Source organism: Sceloporus occidentalis, unplaced genomic scaffold (assembly GCF_023333645.1).
Source record: "Sceloporus occidentalis isolate IW3139 unplaced genomic scaffold, rSceOcc1.0.p SCAF_2, whole genome shotgun sequence".
In the NCBI taxonomy this organism is placed as follows: Eukaryota; Metazoa; Chordata; class Lepidosauria; order Squamata; family Phrynosomatidae; genus Sceloporus; species Sceloporus occidentalis.
Genome location: NW_028316982.1, coordinates 271989104 through 272005971, shown reverse-complemented (window position 1 = coordinate 272005971; position 16868 = coordinate 271989104). Strand labels below are relative to the sequence as shown.

At 44.0% G+C, this 16868-nt stretch overlaps 1 protein-coding gene across 2 annotated transcripts in view; it reads right to left on the bottom strand.

The window, feature by feature from the left end:
• Nucleotides 1–16868, bottom strand: part of LOC149320193 (beta-arrestin-1) — a 114040-nt gene that overhangs the window by 69500 nt on the left and 27672 nt on the right. The gene's annotated exons all lie outside the window — the stretch shown is intronic.

Below are 16868 nucleotides of genomic sequence, written 5' to 3'. Positions count from 1 at the left end.
ATTCAAAATGCAAAACAGTTTGCACTCGATTCACTCAGGAGGGGAAAGAAGAGAGGCCCTTTCCAGAGTAGACTCAGGTGAAAGCAAACAGCTGCAAATTCTTCAGACATCTGTGATCTTCCTCATTAATAACTTTGGCCATCTTGACCACACTCAGACATTGCTTGGCCACACATGTCCTGTCGGTTTCCATCTGTGAAATGAGTTACATGGTATGTGACTGAGCATTTAATGTAATGTGCAACTCAGCCAGGGATGATCCAGGGATGGAGATTTGTCAACCAGTCCTGGACGGAGTCACACTTCACCTAAAGGACGAAGTTCGCAGTTTGAGAGTGCTCCTGGACTCGTCTCTTCAGCTGTCATCTCAGGTGGAGGCGGTGGCCAGGAGTGCATGGTACCAACTTTGGTTGATACGCCAACTGCGTCCCTACCTGACCAAGAGGGACCTTGAAACAGTGGTACATGCACTGCTAACCTCTCATCTAGACTTCTGCAATGCGCTCTACATGGGGCTACCTTTGTACCAAGTTCGGAAGCTTCAATTGGTCCAAAATGCTGCAGCCAGATTGGTCATAGGTACATCTAGATCTGACCATATTACTCCAATATTAAAATCATTACACTGGCTGCTGATCAGCTTCCGGGCCCAATACGAAGTGTTGGTTATCACCTTTAAAGCCCTACATGGCTTGGGCCTGAGTTACTTGAGGGAACTCCTCTTCTTACACAATCCGCCCCGCACTCTCAGGACATCTGGGAAGAATTTATTGGAATATACAAAGACCAGACTAATCACAACTTCCCACAAAGCGTTCACAGCCATGGCCCCCACACTCTGGAACAACTTACCAGAAGAGATCCGTCTCATCACCACCTTAGAAGCCTTTAAGAAGGCACATAAGATGGATCTCTTCCGGTGGGCCTATCCATCTGATCTTTTATAGTGGATCTTATAGAATTTTTTTTCACCTGATTCAACAGTATAGAAACAGACAACGATTTGGCTTCGTTAATGATTGTATTGCATCTTGGTGTGTTTTAATTGAATATTTTATGTAGTATGGGTTGTGTAATTGTATCGTTTGGTTTCATCGGTTGTAGTCCTGCCTCGATCCGCAGGGAGAGGCGGGAAATATTATTATTATTATTATTATTATTATTATTATTGCCACAGGGTGAGCAAAATTAGGGCATTGCCCCCCCCCCCATAAGATTTCTCCTACCACATGAAACATTCCTTCAACTACCTCCCCAATTTCTTGCACTGCAGCAATTTAAAAATTTCACTTGAGAGTTTAGGCATGCAAAGAAAGGGGCAGGTGAAGTGAGTGAGGGAATGAAAAGATCAAATCAAAAGGCTGGTGTTTAGTATCTCATTTTCAACCATGCCAGAAATTTGACTGGAGGAAAGTTTCATTTAGGGGTTAAGGTTCTTATTTGGGGGTCAGTGCGGTCATTCTTCCATCCCCATAGTTACACCCCAAAGTTCAGCATCAAGATAAGATGTGAAAAGAGGGTTTTCACAGTTTCTGTATCATGTTACTACAGTGGATCAGCAGTTCTTGGATTACCAGGAGCAAGCAAAGTTTGGCCCTCCAGTTGTTGCTGGACTGCAACACTCATCAGCCCCTGGCCAGCATAGCCAAGAGTGAGGGATGCTGGGAGGTGTAGTCCAACAATATCCAAAGGATAAAAAAATTGTCCATTGCTGGCATGAAGCATGCTAGTCCAACCATGTTTCTCTGTTATGTGCTATGCTCTTGAGCCTTTATAAATGCTCAGGTTACTAACATTAAGTAGATGAAACTTTCCCCACTACTCTTATCATGTTACAGGGAACATGCTATTTAACATTTACATGAAACCGCTGGGAGAGATTATCCGGAGACACGGGGCGCGGTGTTATCAGTACGCCGATGACACCCAAATATATTTCTCTGTGTCTCCAACTGATGCAGTGACCAGGGATGGCATCTCTCCTCGTGACGCCTGCCTAGACTCGGTAATGGGCTGGATGAGGGAAAACAGACTCAGACTGAATCCAGAGAAAACAGAAGTGCTCGTGATAGGTTCCCCTGGTCCGGGATTGGAGGTTTGTCCACCTGTCCTGAACGGGGTCACGCTCCCCTTGAAGGACTCTGTTCGCAGCTTGGGGGTGCTCCTGGACTCGTCACTCCATCTTACATCTCAGGTGGATGCGACGGTCAGGAGCACCTGCTATCAGCTTCGGTTGATACGCCAGCTGCGACCCTACCTGGGCCGGAGGGACCTTGAAACAGTGGTACATGCTCTGGTAACCTCTCGTTTGGATTTCTGTAACGTGCTCTACATGGGGCAACCCTTGTACCATACTCAGAAGCTACAGTTGGTTCAAAATATGGCAGCTAGATTGGTCACTGGATCTTCCAGGGCCACCCATATAACATCAGTATTAAAAGATCTACATTGGCTGCCTATTCGCTTCTGAGCGCAGTACAAGGTGTTGGTTATTACCTATAAAGCCCTAAATGGCTTGGGCCCAGGGTACTTGGAGAACCGCCTCTCCCCATATAATCCGCCCCGCAAACTTAGATCGGCCGGGAAGCATTTGCTGAGAGTTCCAGACTCGAAATATGCCACAACAATGCGTAGGGCCTTTACCATCTCGGCCCCTCAGCTCTGGAACTCGCTTCCCGGAGAGCTCCGCTCGGCCACCTCCCTTGATCGGTTCAGGAAGGAGTTAAAAACCTTCCTGTTCCAACAAGCCTTCCCCTAATTGTTCCCTTGTTAGCCTCCCCTCTTCCCCCCTCACTGTTACTGTTGTTGTACATTCTAAGCTAGCTGGATATTGTTATTGTTATATTGTTGATTGCATTTGATTGTATTTGGTGATTTGCTACTTTAATGTATATTTGCTGTGTTTTTATCTTGTAATAGCACTTTCTGTAACCCACCTTGATCTGAGGAAAGGCGGGCTATAAATAAATATTTTATTATTTTATTATTTTATGTAACTTGTCTTTTTAAACCTTTTCACTGATGACCAGTTTATTTCTGTGCAAAATTCAAAGTGCGAGTTCTGAACAGATTAAGTATCCCTTATTCAAAATGCTTGAGACCAGAAGTATTTTGGATTTTCTTGTTTTCTCCAGATTTTATCGTATTTTCTACCTTGGAGATGGGCTCCGAGTCTAAACGCAAAATTCATTTATGTTCCACATAAACTTTATACACATAGCCCAATGGCAATTTTATACATAAAAATGTTTAACAATTTGGTGCATGAAACAAAGTTTGTGTACACTGAACTATCAGAAAGCAAAGGTATCCTTTCCACCCAATTCTGGATTTTGGAGGTAATTTTAAACACAATGTTTTAATCATTTTTGTGCATGAAACAATGGCGTACTAACACACTGCAGAAATAAAGCAGTTTGACCCATGCTTTAATATTATTTAAAGCAGTTTGGTGCCGCTTTAATGTCATGACGTAATGCTATAGAATTCTAGGATTTGTAGTTTTATGAGAGATTTAGCCTTCCCTGCCAGAGAGCTCTGGGACCCTGCCAAACTACAAATCCCAGAATTCCACAGCACTGGGCCATGATGGTTAAAGCGGTCAGGAATAAACTCTTCTAGAACATGGCCACATAGCCTGAACCCCCCCCCAAAAAAAAAAAAAAGACCTATGGATGCCGGCCATGAAAGCCTTTGACTTCACATTGGTTTCAAACTGCATTATTTCTGCAGTGTGGATGCAGCCACAGTTTGCGTACAATGAACCACGAGAAAGCAGAGGTGTCACTCTCGTCTAAGCCATCCATGTGGACAGTTTTGGATTTTGGAGAATTTCAGGTTTCTGGATACTCAACCTGTATAAAGCCCTCTTCAGCTTGGGTTCAGGCTACTGGAAAGACTGTGTCTTTCTATGTGACCTTGCATGAGTTTTAACATTAGGGAAGGACTTTCCTGAGGATGCAGAAGAGGGCCTTTTTGATGGCTGCTCCCAGTCTCTCTGCCACATGAGACTCGCCTGGTCCCCTCCCTGCTCTCTTTCCACCATCACATCACCTTTCAAAATAAAGACAAGCATTTGGGGACTAACCTCTTCTTGCAAGCAACCCCTGCTAGTATTCCCTCTTTTGCACAGGAGCCTTCTCCAGTTTCCAATCTGGCAACCTTAAACCTGGCACCTCTGAGCCCTAGCACTCAACGTGCCGCATTTATCGATTGGCTTAAGTGCCTTGGAGACTCCAGTAAGGAATTAATCTTGGAGAAAAGATGACTTGAAGCAAAAAAAACAGGACTCACGCTGAGCAAGCAAGATGCATCCACATTAATTAATTCCAGGCAAAAACAGTTTCCCAACTGGAGGTAACTTTTTCCAAGCATCTGAATTTCCCTGCCTCAACCTGCATTTAAAAAATAAAAATGTGAAGCACTCTCACATTATTGGAGCATTGTGTGCAAAGTGGGCATCTTTTGCTGCAGAAGTTGCAGGGGTTCCTTTTGCTATGGAAACTGCACCAGGTCTAAATGGATGTCAAGGCAGTCAATAAAACATGAAAGGAGGCGATCTCCTATTTTGGGGTTCACTACCACCACCAAGCAGGACACACCCCCCCTGCAATTTCAATAAGTAAAAGAGAAAAAGTGGGAAGAAGTTAAGCCTTTTCTGGTGTGAAACTGATGCTGATGGTCCAGAGGCTGCACCTATCAGACACTGGCCTGAACGCACCACTTTTATGACCCCAAGAGTCCTGTACAGCCGCTTCCAGAGATGTTTTGGAAATAGAAATATAAGTAGGATATAAATCCGATAAATAAATAAATAAATAAATAAATAAATAAATAAATAAATGTTTGCTGGGTCACAAATGTGAGCGAAACAGTGGCAGCCACAACAGTAACAATGACAACTATCAAAGGAGTCAGGCTGTGCGTTTCTAAAGAACTGAGAACAAAGGAACTGAGGTTGCATCTGCACTACAGAAATAATGCAGATTGACACCGCTTTAACTGTCACAGCTCCATCCTATGAAACCATAGGATTTGTAGTCTGTTGTAACACCAGTGCTCTCCGTCAGAGAAAGCTAAATGGCTGCCAGAACTACGAATCCCAATTTGGGCTGCATCTGCAGTGCAGAGTTAATGCACTTTGACACCACTTTAGCTGCCATGGCTCCGTGCTATGGAACTGTGGGATTTGTGAGAGATTTAGCCTTCCCTTTCATGGAGTTCTGGTGCCCCAGAATCCCATAGCACTGAGTGGTGTCAAACTGCATTCATTCTGCAGTGCAGATTGGACCTGAGCCACAGTTGTCCATCTATTCCAGTACAGCGGGTCCTTGTTAGCTGCTGGGATTTGGTCCCAAGATCCCCCGCGGATAACAAAATCCATGGATGCTCAAGTCTCATTAAATATAATGGCATAGCAATATGGTGTCCCGTATATAAAATGGGAAATCAATGGTTGATATTTGGAATTTATACTTTTTGGGAATATTTTCAAGCTGTGGATGCTTGAATCCACGGATAACAAATCTGTGGATAAGGGGGGCCGACTGTACTGCCGACTCTGACTAGAAACCAGGGCTTTTCTGGGTTTCAGGATATCTCAGCTCTGGAACTCGCTTCCCGGTGAGCTCTGCTCGGCCACCTCCCTTGACCAGTTTAAAAAGGGGTTAAAAACCTTTTTATTCCAACAGGCTTTCCCCTAACCGTCATCGATGCTGCCTCCCCTCCCCCCCCCCCCCGTTATTGCACTGTTATTGTTTTGTTATCTCGAGCTAGCTGGACATTGTTATTTTAATCTGTGCTTGTTATTTTAACTGTAATTTCCTTGTTGGTTTTATTGTACTGTTGCATTTTATACTGTAAGCCACCTTGATCTGCGGAAAGGTGGGATATAAATAAATATTTTATTATTATTATTATTATCATTATTAAAACAATGTCAAACTGCATTAATCCTGCAGTGCAAAATGCAACCCTAGTTTTTCAAATACACACAAACGAATCCATTTCAACCCTGGCTTTTCTGTGGTGCGATCAAGTCCCACCGGCTTTGCATTTTGCGGACTGGCTTTTGCAGGCAGCTGGTGCTCCGTTTGCTGCTTTTTGCTGCTTAATTACAGCATCCCATTTGTAAACAAAGGCTGCAAATACATATTCCAAATCCCCAGCTCCCCAGGCAGGAACCTCTGCCCAGTTCAACAAAAGCCCCATCCCATTTACATCTCTGCATCAACAATGCACTGCAACTTTTATGGTGCCAAGGCTGGATTTTTCCACACTTAAGGCCTTAACAACTTGCTGACTGTGTGGCTGCCAGTGGGACGGCCATCTTTCTTTTTAAACCTCTCTGGCTGGGCTCCTGTGCTTCTAATGGCTGCAGCGAAGCAGCGATCCAACTGGTGTGGCTTTCTCCCAGCACTTGGGTAGAAATCGCTCCATCTGTTGGATTTCTGCACGTCATGCAGCTGGTTAATGCAAAAGGAGACCTGCTAAAAGGGATCCAACCTGAAAACTTGGCAAACCCACATGGGATCTGGTGGATTCCAGGTAAATGGGGGTTGTGACTCTGCTCTGGACTTTAGCCTGAACTTTAAAGGTGTTCTCCCAAGTGTTGAGTCCTATCCCGAACATACTCAGGGGTATCCATGTTGGTCTTGCAGGAAAATATAACATTCAAAATCCACAGAACCATGATGTTTTTACAGGCTAACCAAAATGTACAAAATACATCATGCAAGCTTTCGAAGCTTCAATGGCTTCTTCATCAAGCAAAGATGTTACTTCCCGCAACAGAAGTAATGTCTGAGAGAATATTATCTGTAGGCCTGTGACTCTAACACCATCACTTTTCTTCTCCTATATGAATTTTAACATCTTTGTCCAATGATGTTAAAGCTGTTAATGATGCCTCTGAAGATGTCAGAAGATGTCAGGAATAAACTCTTCTAGAACATGGCCACATAGCCCGAAAAACCCACAAAAAAACTATGGATGCCAGCCATGAAAGCCTTCGACTTCACCTTGCAAGATCTATTTTGTGCATTTTGGATGGCCAATATTTTCACATTTTTGTGGATTTTGTAGTATCCCTAATCCAGTTTCAGCACTTTGGACAGCTGCTTCGTGCTTTGGACAAAAACCTGGGCTGGACTTCCCATCCCACTGACATGGAAGCCACTGGAGCATGCATTGCCTGGGTTTGCCCATTATCTCTTCCATGTTTTGTCCTTCCAGAGAAAATCTGCTTGGAAGAAAAAGGCAGTGCCTTGTAATTCGGAGCAGTAATCCTTCCATCTAAAGGCATGTACATGGCAGCAGAAGGAACATGTGTTTGGTCACATTTGCTTTCTGTCTTCTGCATCTCCTGAACTCAGAATAGGGTGCACCATAGGTCCAGCAATGTAACCCTCAACCTTATTAACAACACGAACAAGTCATCTGAACACTTCCAATAATCAGTGCAATTCTTATGCCTAGCAATTCATGACAATTTGCTGGGGTGGCTGCATTGAGCAAAAATTATTATTGTTGTTGTTGTTGTTGTTGTTTGCCTACCCAGCCTGGGCCAAATCCCCAGAAGATCTCAGCAGTAAAACTATAACTGCGACTGTAAATCAATTAAGACCACAGTGTGGGATATGCTGTTAAAATATACTACGCAAAACCAAAACATTCCCAAAGTACAATCAATATTCTCCTTGTCTGAGAACTGGGAACTGCCACTCTGTGTTCCACTGGTTGAGAGCCAGCATGATGTAGTGGTTTGGCTGTTGGGCTATGACTCTAGAGACCAGGGTTTGAATCCCAGCTCAGCCATGGAAACCCACTGGGTAACCTTGGACAAGTCACACTCTCTCAGCCTAAGAGGACGGCAATGGCAAACCCTCTCTGGAGAAACTTGCCAAGAAAACCCCACTGTAAGCTGGAAACGATGGCACACAACAATTCCACTAGGAATGATACATCTTGCAGTGGCCTGGCAGAGGGTCTTCTCTGGTGTGGGCTGGTGCAATCTCTAGTTTGCAAGGATCATCTCCAAGAGGGAGACAAGGGTGTGAATGACCCACTTTTGGTGGACTCAGCTCCAGGCAAAAGCAAAGGGCTGGGTGCAGTTCTCTAGCTCAGGTGGCAGAGCAAGACCTTGCTGCTGCTGGCAAGGCTGAGGATGCATCTGCACTGTAGAAATAATGCAGTTTGACACCACTTTAAGTGCTGTATATCCATCCTGTGGAATCCTGGGATTTGTAGTTTTACAAGGTCTTGAGCCTTCTCTGTCAGAGAGCTCTAGTACCCTCCACCAGACTACAAATCCAAGGAGTTTATAGGATGGAGCCAAGCAGTAGCACCCCAGGGTTGGCATGACCATTCAGCAGACTCAGGCCTCCAAAGCAGAGCCCAAAGCCTAGAAAGATGGAGGAGAAAGAAGTCAAAGCAATCCAGGAAACATTTTCTATGCGTCCCCCATGAGAAAAAGCCCTTTGGAGGCCAGGTTCAGAGGACTGTGACTTTTCAAGGCTTCTCCAGAACAAAGCAGAGAAAGCTGGAGGGAAAGCCGTTGGCGCCTCTGGCTCATCCTCTCTGGCTGTTGTTTGTCCCTGTTTCTCCGAAATCTCATTTAGCGGCTAATTTTCCCTTCCCCTTCCCATCCCGGGGGAAATTAGTAGCTGCTAAAGGAATCAAGGCACCAGATCCTGTCTGATCTTGGAAGCAAAAAATAAAATGCTATGACATTCATGGGGTCCATAAGTCAACAGGTGACTTGACACCCATAAAGGAGAAAGAGCAGAGATGCTAAAAAAGGGGCAAACCAACAGCTTATGGACAGAAGGCCAGCCTCCACATCAACGTACCATACAAACTGGGACATGTTTTTGCACATTTGCACTGATGATTAATCGAATCCACAAATATGCATCAATTCACCCTCCCTCTGCCGAAAATGTGCAGCCATCCGAATGCATGTGAAGCAGACCCGTGCAATGATGTCCATTTCTGAAAATTTCAGCAGATGCTCCAATAAAAACCACAAAACCTTTTCCTGATGAATTTAAGGAATGGGGGGGGGGGCACAAAAATCCTTGAAACCCTAAAATTGCTTGATATTGCAATATCTAGCTCCCATCCTCAGAAATGGAAGGGAAAGGGATGATGAAAGAAGTTGCCTCTGCTTTTGCAAGGCGTTGAGCCTTTTATAACTCTTAGGGTTGCCTTGTTTGCAATGAAAGCAGCTATTCAGCAGCTATTCTACGGAAGCAAGAAGTAGAAAGGGGCCTTAGATAGATTGTTGTGCAAATTACAAGAGGGGCACAATCAGAGCCAAATATTTTAAATTTTATAGAGATTTCTTTTTATGTAAGCTTTAATTATGTATGTTTTTTCTTTTTTTATCTTGTAATTTTTGAAATGGTCTGGAGACTTATTCAATAAATTTGTATTGTATTGTAGACTAGCCCTGAATCCTATCTGTTGTCTCGGTTAGAGTTGTGGTTGCTGCAGTTTGCCATTCAGTTTGCTTCAACGGATGGCAACGAGAGAACTCCAAGCTCCCCAGACATCTGCCCTGCTCAGGTCTTGCAATCTCAGGGCAGCCGTGGCTTCCTTAACACAGGCTGAATCGACACTGGAGAAATAATGCAGCTTGACACCACTTTGGTCGCAGTTCCGTGCTATGGAGTTCTGGGATTTGTAGTTTTGTGAGCTATTTGGCCTTCTCTGTCGGAGAGCTCTGGTGCCACAAGAGACTACAAATCCCCAGGATTCCATACATGGAGCCATGGCAGTTAAAGCGGTGCCAAGCTGCATCATTTTTGCAGTGCAGATTCAGCCATTGTCAATCCCCCTATAATGCAATTTCCATTTTTTTTGTCTCCCTGCATCTCACCTTACCAAGTAATATTGTCTTTTCCTTTTGTGTTGTTGTAAGGTATTGCTCTTTTGTCGATTTTGGATTTTGTCTTTTCTAGCAAGCCTAGCCATCCCATGCCCAAAGCAGATTGGAACATCCCAGAACATGCTGCACTCCTTCAAACTGCCAGTTGGAAATGCCACTTCCCTCCACAGCGTTAAATATGTCCCTGCTAGTTGAAAACTCAATACCAACTATCTAAGTTGGCCTTGGGCAAGTCACACTGTCTTAGCCTCAGAGGATGGCAATGGCAAATCCCTCTGAAGAAACTAGCCAAGAAAACCCTGTGATAGGTTTGCCTTTACGTTGCCATGAGTAGGAAACAAGGAAGACACACCACAACCACAATGAAGCCAACCTCCAGCCTCACTCTTGATCCCAACTCCAGCCATAGAGATTGCCTTTCTTGAGGTGGCGAAGGAGAAACCACAAAGTACCAGGCTGCTCACCACCATTTCCCCCAGTTTGAGCCTTTCCGAAGCGCATCTATAAAGCCCAGCTGGACTCTGGCGGCAGGCGGCCAAGAGGTATCTGCTCAAACCAACTTCCTAGAAACCCCAGGAGCTGAGCCAAAGGAGTTGGCAAAGGCTGGTGCCAGCTGGGATGGAAACAGTGAGAAACAAAGGCCACAATTGGGCTCCAGATGCTCACGCAGGGCAGGCGGTGGCAAGGTGGCAGGAGACGGGAAGCACACAACCTTGCAGATCGCCCAGAGCTGTTCCGTTCGGCCGCTGAAAAGGAAATGAAATTAACAATACTTGGGAGGATCTGGATTGCCTTTCTTTCCGCTCCGTTCTACCTACTCTTTAGTGGCCCTTTGCCACTCCAGCTCTTTCTGCAACACAAGGCCTCATTAAACAACACAAATGAAAATGCATTTCTGGCACCAGAGCCTCATTCTCCACACACAGCCATATACCCAAGATGAACATTTTATAGAATCCTAGAATCCTAGACTTGGAGGAGACCCCAAAGGCCATCCAATCTAACCCCCTGCCATGCAGGAAGACACCTTCCAAGCACTTTCTGTGACTCATGGCCATCCAGCCTCTGTTAAAAAAAACCTCCAGAGAAGGAAACTCTACCATATGTAGAGGCAACATCTTCTCCCCTCTTACATTAAGATCCTCCTAATGTTTAGGTGGAATCTCTTTTCCTCTAGTTTCAATCCATTGCTCCAGGTCATACAACCTAGGAGTCCTAATAGACTGGGACCAGTAGCGGTGACATAGCTTACTGGGACTGGGACTCTGGAAACAAGGGTTCAATTCCCAGCTCAGCCATGAAAACCATTGGCTGACCTTGGGCAAGTCATACTGTCTCAGCCTCAGCAGAAGACAACGGCAACCTTCCCTTGAACAACTGCATAAATATAGGATGGGGGACACCTTACTTAAGGACACTTATACGTGGGAAAGGGATCTAAGAGTCCTAGTAGACCAAAGTCTACCATCAGGCCTGGCCTAAAGTAAGCGGACGAGCACTTCCTTTGCCATCTGCATCATCAGAGGGAGAGTGAGGTCTGCCAGCTCCATCGGGCCTGGCCTGAACTAAGAAGAAGAGCCCTCCCTCCAGTCCATCTGTCTTGGTCCAGGCCTCAGAGGGAGAGAAAGAACCACTGGACCTCATCCCCTTTCCCACCACCATTCCCTTCGCTTTTTGTGTCGTGTCTTTTTAGATTGTAAGACTGAGGGCAGAAAACTGTCTAATTAAAAATAATAATTGTAAGACGCTCTGATAGCCTTTAGGGCTGAAGGGCGGGGTATTAATATCATAATAAATAAATAAATAAATAAATAAATAAATAAATAAAGTTGAACATGAGTCAATAGTGTAATGCGGCAGCTAAAAAGGCCAATGCAACCCCAGGCTGCATCAATAGAAGTATAGATCAAGGGAAGTAATAGTGCCACTGTATTCTGCTCTGGTCAGGCCCCACCTGGAATATTGCGTCCACTTCTGGGCACCACAGTTCAAAAAGGATGTTGAGAAACTGGAGCATGTCCAAAGGAGAGCGACTAAAATGGTGAATGTTCTGGAAACCATGAAGCCTTATGAGGAAAGACTTATGGAGCTGGGGATGTTTAGCCTGGAGAAGAGAAGGTTAAGAGGTGATATGATAGCCCTGTTTAAATATTTGAAAGGATGTCACATTGAGGAGGGAGCAAGCTTGTTTTCTGCTGCTCCAGAAAACAGAATACGGAACAATGGATGCAAGCTCCAGGAAAAGAGATTCCACCTCAACATTAGGAGGAACTTCCTGACAGAGAGGGCTGTTTGACAGTGGAACAAACTCCCTCAGATTTAGTGATGTCTCCTTCTTTGGAGGTCTTTAAACAGAGGCTGGATGGCCATGTGTCAGTGGGGATGCTTTGATTGGGAGTTCCTGCATGGCAGGTTGGACTGGATGGCCCTTGGGGATCTCTTCCAACTCTAGGATTCTATGAGTCACATTTAACTTGTGGTCTACTGGGACTCCTAGATCGCTTTCACATATACTGTTGTCAAGCCAGGCGTCTCCAGTCCTGTATCTGTGCATTTCATTTTTTTCCTGCCTAAGTGTAGCACAACTCCCATCATCTCCTTGCCTGGAGTCTGACACATCTGGAAGGAGGTAGGTCCGAGACAGCTGCCATACAAGGGGAAAGAGTAGGGGAAATAAGATTGATGTATATTTTCCCTGCTGGCTAAAACAGACAGAAGCCAAGAGACTGTTCATTCCAGGAAAAGCCAAGTCACTCTGGGAGGTTTCACACATGAACCGCAACCCAGAAAGAAAATGTTTTTAACAAGCCAAGCAAAAAATTGCCAACTCCTCCAAACTTCCAAGGCTTCTCTGTTTCGTTTTATTTTGTCTTTAAAGAAAATTCTCCAGAGCCGTTACGGGCGGCCTCCCTGCGTTTGCTCTTTTGTAATGTGTTGGTTTTGTTTAAAAATCAGCTTTTTAATATTCGACAACCAGCCGTTGAGAGACAGTTTGGCGCAGCAAAACAACAACAGTTTTGCAAAAAGCTATTCTACAATGGAGAAAATATTCCTTGCTCTAAGTTGAGTCTCCTTCATCCAAAATGCTCAGGACCAGAACTGTTTTGGACTTCTGATTTTGGGGGGATTTTAGAATATTTGCACATACTATATATATATATATATATATATATATATATATATTGGAGATGGGACCCAGGTCTAAACTTGAAATTCATTTATGTTTCTTTCTTTTTTTTAATTATATATTTTTATTATTGCTATTCTTACGATAAAAGATTAAAAATTGCACTCTTCTTAGTCACTCATGTTACATTATGACAGTATCATTTTCTTATCTGTTGCTTCCAAACGTTTCCGTTTCCTATAAGAATTCTATTTTTCTTTATCATTTATGTCTTTACTTTCCATCCCAATCCCATAGAAAGGCTAACCACAAAAGTGTCAACCAAATTTAACTATTTTCGTTTATATAGTATAGTATAATAACAATTTCCCCTATTTCTTCCATTCAGCTGTTGATTTCCCCATTTCCGTTCTCATCCATTTTCTTTTTTTCTGGATTTCTGGATTACTCTCATTTTTAATTTTCCAAAACTTTCTTCTTTATTCCCCACATTTCTTCCCAGCAATTTAAAACTGGAATCTTTTTCTACTTTAGACATTGGTCTGTTATTTATTATAAATGTTAAATGATCCGTTTCTCTTATCTCACTTATTTTATGCATCCACTCTTCTATCTTCAGAGGATGAAATTCGTTTATGTTTCATATGCACTTTAAACACGAAGCCTTAAGGTAATTTTATGCATAACATTTTTAATAATTTTGTGCATGAAACAACATTTGTGTACACTGAACCCTCAAAAAGCAAAGATGGAACTGTATCAGCTTCCACTGTTATGAACTGGAGCATCCATTGTGGTACATGTGCTACCAAACTCAAGGCTGGATTTCTGCAATGCGCTGTACCTCTGTCCCCAGTTCAAAAACGTCACTTAGTTCAAAATATGGCACCCAGATTGATTACTGGTGTGGCTAGGAATGATCATATCACGTTGTTGTTGTTGTTGTTGTGTGCCTTCAAGTCGTTTCCAACTTATTCCAATCCTAAGTCGAACCTATCATGGGGTTTTCTTGGCAAGTTTCTTCAAAGGGGGTTTGCCATTCCCATCCTCTAAGGCTGAGAGAGTGGTTTCCACGTCCGAGCCAGGATTCGAACCCTGTTCCCCAGAGCTGTAATCCAACGCGCAAACCACTATACCATGCTGGCTCTTATTATATCACATTACACCAATATTACAATCTCTCACAGACAACCAGTTAGTTTAGGGGAAAAGTACAAAGTGTAGGTTGTTACCATTAAAGCCCTGTATGCCTTGGGTCCAAGTTACCTATGGGACCTCCTTCTCCAATGTAACACATCATGTACACACAAGCCTTCTGGGAAACATATATTTCTGGCAGCCTAAACTAGGCTGGCAACTGTTACCCAGAAGACATTTTCTTTGGACGCCCACAGAATGTGGAATGACCTGTCAGAGGAGATGTGTCACCTGGGCTGAATCCGCACGGCAGAAATAACCCAGTTTGACACCACTTTAACTGCTAATGGCTTAATGCTATGGAATTCTGGTATTTGTACTTTTGTGGGAGATGTAGACCTTTCTGTGAGAAAGCTCTGGTGCCACAACAAACCACAGATCCCAGGGGTCCAAAGCGTTAGTCCTGGCAATTAAAGTAGTGCCAAACTGAATTATTTCTGCAGTGCAAATGCAGTCCTGGATATGCCATCTGAGTTTAAAACGGTGATAAAGACTAGCCTTTTCCAGCAGGCCTATCCAGATTATTCCCAAATAGTGAATTTTATAATAATAATAATTAATAATTTGTTTTATTTATATACCGCTATTCCAAAGATCATAGCGGTGAACAGCAAGTAATCTAATGAGCAAGTAAGCTAATTTTCCCCCAACAGTCTGGGTACTCATTTTAGCTCCCTCCTCGGAAGGATGCAAGCCTGAGTCGAGCTTGGGCCCTTTTGCTGGTCTTGAACTCGCAACCTTGTGGTCTTGAGTGAATGGCTGCAGTACAGGCATTGAACCACTGCGCCACCAGGGCTCCATTGTATTTTAGAATACAAAATGCTTGATTTTCATATTTATTGGTTTTATACAGTCTTTTAACTGATGCAATGTGTTTAATCTGCTCTTGCTAGCTTGCTCCCTGCCTCAGTCCATAGGGAAAGGGCGGGTAAGAAACTATTATCATTACCCATCCTGCGGAGCAATCCATTGTCCGCATTTGCAGATCTAATCTAAACTAATCTAACCCACCTCCAGCAAGCCTTCCTCAAAGCGTGCTTTTCTTGAAAGTCACAAACTAGATCCAAGAATTGTGTTTATGGTGTTGTTCCTACATTTCCCCTGTTCACACTTAAAGAGCCAACATGGCATAGTGGTTTGAGTCTTGGACTACAACTCTGGAAACCAGGGTTCGATTCCCAGCTCAGCCATGAAAGCCACTGGGTGATATTAGGCACGTCACACTCTCTCAGCCTCAGGAGAAGACAACGACAACCCTCTTTTGAACAAATGCATAGATATAGGATGGGGGACATCTGGCTTAAGGAGACTTTTACATGTGAAAGGGATCTAGGAGTCCTAGTAGACCACAAGCTGAACATGAGTCAACAGTGTAATGCGGCAGCTAAAAAGCCCAATGTGATTTTAGGCTGCATCAATAGAAGTATAGTGTCTAGATCAAGGGAAGTAACAGTGCCCCTCTATTCTGCTTTGGTCAGGCCCCACCTGGAATAATCCTGTGTCCAGTTCTGGGCAACACCATTCAAAATGGATGTTAAGAACCTGGACCATGTCCAAAGGAGGGCAACCAAAATGATGAAGGGTCTGGAAACCATGCTTTATGAGGAGAGACCTAGGGATCTGGGGATGTTTAGCCTGGAGAAGAGAAGGTTAAAAAGGTGATATGATACCCCTGTTTATATATTTGAAAGGATGTCACATTGAGGAAGGAGCTTCTTTTTTGCTGCTCCAGAGAATAAGACATGGAGCAATGGATGCAAACTACAGGAAAAGAGATTCCAGCTCAGCATTCATAGAATCATAGAGTTGGAAGAGACCCCAAGGGCCATCCAGTCCAACAACCTTCTGCCATGCAGGAACTTTCAATCAAAGCATCCCTGACAGATGGCCATCCAGCCTCTCTCTGCTTAAAGACCTCCAAAGAAGGAGACTCGACCACTTTCCAAGGAAGTGTCTTCCACTGTCAAACAGCTCTTAGTGTCAAGAAGTGCCTTCTAATGTTAAAGTGTAAACTCTTTTCTTGTAGCTTGCATCCATTGTTCCAGGTCCTGCTCTCAGTAGCAGTAGAAAACAAACTTGCTCCCTGCTCAGTATGACATCCCTTCTGCTGCTCCAGAGATTAGGACCCAGAGCAATGGATGCAAGCTACAGGAAAAGAGATTCTACCTCAACATTAGGAGGACCTTCCTGACAGTAAGGGCTGTTTGACAGTGGGACACACTCCCTCAGAGATTATGGTGGTCTCCTTCCTTGGAGGTCTTTAAGCAGAGGCTGGATGGCCATCTGTCGGGGATGATTTGATTGAGAGTTCCTGCATGGCAGAAGGGAGTTGGACTGGATGGCCCTTGAGGTTGCTTCCAACTCTGTGATTCTATTCTTTAACTTTAACTTTAATCTTGCAATCTGTTGGAGGGGTTTTTGAATTCCCTACTCCACTCCTCTAAATTAGAATACTATATCTCCTGGTAGAGAATCCCAACTACTGTACCAAAACTACAAATCCCAGGATTCCATAGGATTCCATAGGAAGGGAAAAGAAATTCCACCTCAACCTTGGAAAAATCTTCTGACAGTAAGAGTTGTACAACAGCGGAACATATTCCTTTGGAGGGTGGTGGAATCTCCTTCTTTGGAGGTTTTAAAGCAGGGGCTGGA